The 4,499-nt window shown below is 41.7% G+C and overlaps 1 protein-coding gene across 1 annotated transcript in view; it reads left to right on the top strand.

Annotated features, from left to right (window-relative positions):
* The first annotated feature begins 2,411 nt into the window (after positions 1-2,411).
* Positions 2,412-4,499, top strand: part of LOC141761607 (high-affinity choline transporter 1-like) — a 15,883-nt gene continuing 13,795 nt past the window's right edge. The window contains exon 1 of the mRNA XM_074625049.1: positions 2,412-2,839. The gene's annotated coding sequence lies outside the window, so the exon portion shown is untranslated. The remainder of the gene's footprint in view (positions 2,840-4,499) is intronic.

A 4,499-nucleotide genomic window follows, 5' to 3' on the forward strand; every position in this document is an offset into this window, starting at 1 on the left:
TATATCTCAGCACAGAGGTGCTATCCATAAAGATCAAGAAAACATGGCTACATACAGTACATTCACCCCAAGTATTTCCTGCCCTCTTACCTTGCTGGGTTAGTCACTGTTCTGTTTAGGATGTGGAGGTAAAAGTAAGCAGCACACTGCTCTCCGATAACAGACACTTTAAGGTGGTATATCCCACAATCCTCAGTCAGAGCCAAGCCAGCCAGACTGCCAGTCTGTTGCCTAAACACCATCCAACGGGGCAAAGTACTGTCAGCATCAGCCAGGGATAGCTGGGAGGGAAAGTAAAGCTGATATTAGTAGAGATTTCATGTATGCTTGTTTGTGTGCTTGTGCATGCTTGTATTTAGTCAAGGAGCATGAGTGACCAAGATTACAGACACATCACTTATTGGCCTGCAGAGTTACTAAAGTAAGGAGGGAACTGTTCCACCAATACATCACCAGAACATGATGCCATCATCTAAAACAGTGACAAATCCATCTGCAGCAACAACAAAGGTATCTCTCTGATTCACGGTTATAAGTGTACTGTCAGCATGAAAGGACCCTCTTTCGTGCAATGCTGCTCTCACCTGGTGATGCTGCGTGTGTCCCGGGGTTTCAGGGATGGGCAGCTTAAAAAAGAAAGGGGATCCTGCCTCCGACGTGAAGTTGGGAAACGCACCAAATTCTGTCCTCATTGGACAATGTTGCATTAAACTTTGATTGTGCTTCACAGTCTCCAGCAGCAGAAACAGTTTGAGGTAGAAGTCCAGGGTTTTACATGACATTTTGGTAAAATGGACCAGAGTGCTCGACTGGGAGGTCATCCATGTGATGATGTTACAGGACTGATTTCGAGGTAACGTTTAATCTTACTTCCATCTTTTTCAGTCTTGGAAGGTAATTAAATCCTAAAAGTGCTGGTGTTTCTCTGAAAGAAAAAACCAGTATGTTAATCTCATCACATATCCAGAATGTCATTTAGTATGTGACAAAATGCATCAATTATTCTCGCTAGGAAAGGCTATGATTTGACTTTAAGTCCACTTAAATGATGCGCAGGAAAATGTAGACTCATCACTGGTGCCATCCATGATGTAATGTTCATAGGTAATGAAATTTTTTTCGCAGACTGAAAGTTTTCATTGTGTTTCCTTCTGTCCAGCCTTTTTCATTAGTCACGTCTGTATCCTTTCTTACCATTACACTGTACTGCTGCTCACTGAGGAAAGCACCCAGTAGTCCCATAATGTTTCTGTTGTCCGGTCAAATCACCTGTCAGGTTAAAAGAGATCAAAAACTCCAACAGACTGCTTGTAACAAGGTAGCATTGTTTCATCTTCACACAGACGACGTACAACGAAGCGGCGCCACCAACAAACAGTGTTTGTTTACAACAGGGCAGAACCTGATCCTCAAAGCAGCAGTCATTAACTGAGCTCGTTCTCTGCTGACATTTTATGTCGCCGGAGGTCCAGTTACAAGTCAGTAGTGGTTACTAGGATACCTGCAATGCTACCGGAGACTCTTATCAATGACTTTTGCGACTGAAGGTCACACATGGCTGATCTCACGTCAGCCTCTTGGTGCATCATATCAGAAAGTGCAGAGTATTTACGTGTCAGGACAGGACAGGAATGGCACTCAGGCATTTCACTGATAATTGTTAAAAGTCACATGTTTGGCTTAAATTGTGAGAACCTTGTGAAAGGTTCTATATAAGACATTCAGAACCGCTAACATCTCAGACCAAAAAAATGGGCGCGTCAGCCACACCTCCACCGTCCCTTCAGTTTTCTTCAGTTCTGACTTGGATGAATGGAAAAGACTCGAGCAATTATCAGGCTGGAGGCAGCAACTCAGGATGGTTCAGCAAGGTTTGCTAGATGCCTGTCTTCGGGGTGTTGTTTCGAGCTCGGGGGATCCACCTGAGGTCAGAGCGCACAGGTCAAACAGGTCAAACAGGGCCGGCTTGGGTAGAAAAGTGGGGTTGCGCAAGAGAAGCAGGGGAAGTACGAAAAGAGGTTGACGAGATGAACAGGAGGAAGGTTAAACGGAAAAGAGAGAAAAAGAGGAGGCGAAGGAAGAGATGGCCTTTTCGGAGGCTAGACACTGGTGGTGGTGGGGGTGGTGGTAAAGGCAGAAGATCTGATGAAGGGATGTGGAGCAGGACTGGGCACTGAATATGATGACTGAAGACTGGAAGTGATGAGGTCGAGTTGACTTCATATGTCAAGGGAGGTCACATAAAACCAATACATGCAGAAAGTAAATTATTACATTGATAAACATGGCAATAAACACTCACACCTCCACACAGAACAGGTTTTTCCTTATCCTTTAACTAAGCATATTACTAATTAACTACATACTACTGTAAATGAAAAATCAGTCCCTTTTTTTGTTTTAGAATCAAGCCTGTCCTAGATTAAGCAAATATCAATCCTGTTATCACTAGTGCCGTCCATGTTCCAGCTGGCTGAGTTCACTCGGTCCAATCTTAGGGGGAGAAGGGAATCCTGATCTCCACACTAAATCCAGGTGATTCCAGTGCGCAGACGATTCACTAGACAACTGAAGAAAAAGCACCCGAATAAATGAGACAGGATTTTGTATGTCAAATGTCGGACAACTTCTCAGTGGAGCTACGGTGGGGCAATTGTAATTCTTGGTGGAGCAAATAAGCAACTTTAACCCCGAGGACCGTCGGTGTAAATGTACTTTTCAACTTTCAGTTACCAAAAGGGTTAAAACTACACCCAGTCTCTCCTACAGAAAGGTGTTCACCACTCCTCCACTCTGCTGTGACAGCTGGCTTTGAGGATCTCTACTCAAACTTCTACCTGTGATGGAATTTTCCATCAGTTCCTCTCTTATTGGTAGAAAGGTCAGAGTGTTTGTCAGAGTGTCCCTCTGTTGACATTATTGGGTTGGAGTCCTGTCTAGAGGAGCCACCGTTATCTGTACAGCTGTGCCTGTAGTGGAGACCGTAGAACCAGTCGCTAGGGCAACCAGGGTCAGAGATGCCAGAGGAACGGAGTAAGTCATAACATGATAAGGGGTAAGACACTGAGCACCGGGGAGGAAGGACAGAGTTGTGAGGCCTTCACGCAGAGAGCATCTATTGTGGAGACCTGACAATTCTCCTTGATCAAGCTTCAATAAACCTTCTTTTGTAAGACATCATCAGCTCCGGACCTCTTCCTTCCAAAGATAACTTGTGTATCAATTATTCCATCACACTACCCTTCTTAACATTTTCCAAAGGCAATACAGGTAATTCAAATATATAATTTTGATTACTATTATTACTGTTATTATCTTCTCTTTTTCATTATGTATTTGCTGCAAGTTTAAATTTAGTATTTTAGGGGTGATATTTTATGGTTGATGGAATAAGTTCATACCAATACTGGTATAACAATAAACCCAAGCAGCAGAAATGCAAAAGAAGTGGGCAGAAATGTGTGTCATTAGAAACTGAATTTGAATCATTTATATTTGAATTTGAAGGACTCAACTTGCATATTATCGTCAGTATTAACACACATTATGTTACCAGCATAACACAATTTTTTTGTGGTTCAAACTCTGTAACTCACCTGCAAAGTGAGATTTATATTTATTTATTAGGGCTGTAAAAATGAACACGATAATAACGCAAATAACAAATTTGTTTTAACGCCACTAATTTCTTTAACGCATTACACAACTTGCGTGAAGTGAAGATACTGGCATCATATGAAACTATAAAACCTAAGGAATCTATTGGTACCAACCATGTCAAACTGACTTGTCACAAAGAAGGCTAAATAACACCCCAAACTTTAGCTACATTTTGGCAAGGAAACTGGCATGTCCCTTGACCTCTGACCTCAAGATATGTGAATGAAAATGGGTTCTATGGGTACCCACGAGTCTCCCCTTTACAGACATGCCCACTTTATGATAACCACATGCAGTTTGGGGCAAGTCATAGTCAAGTCAGCACACTGACACAATGACAGCTGTTGTTGCCTGTTGGGTTTGCCATGTTACGATTTGAGCATATTTTGTATGCTAAATGCAGTACCTGTGAGGGTTTCTGGACAATATTTGTCATTGTTTTGTGTTTTAATTGATTTACAATAATACATATATACATACATTTGCATAAAGCAGCATATTTGCCCACTCCCATGTTGATAAGAGTATTAAATACTTGACAAATCGCCTTTTAATGTACATTTTGAACAGTTAAAAAATGTGTGATTAATCGTGATTAACTGTGGACAATCATGCAATTAATTGCGATTAAATATTTTAATTGATTGACAGCCTTATTATTTATATGACTGTATATTAGTTGCAAGCAATGCATGCTCAATGTACAGCATTTGCTGAAAAGAGATACAGTATATGAATTTGTGTGAGTTTGATGTCCTTTCCCCACAGACACTGAGGATGGCGGTAAATTGGCCAGGACTGCTGTCCATGGGAGTGTTTTACATGATTGTACTGGGTAC

The sequence above is a fragment of the Sebastes fasciatus genome, chromosome 23 (genome assembly GCF_043250625.1).
Source record: "Sebastes fasciatus isolate fSebFas1 chromosome 23, fSebFas1.pri, whole genome shotgun sequence".
Taxonomy (NCBI): domain Eukaryota; kingdom Metazoa; phylum Chordata; class Actinopteri; order Perciformes; family Sebastidae; genus Sebastes; species Sebastes fasciatus.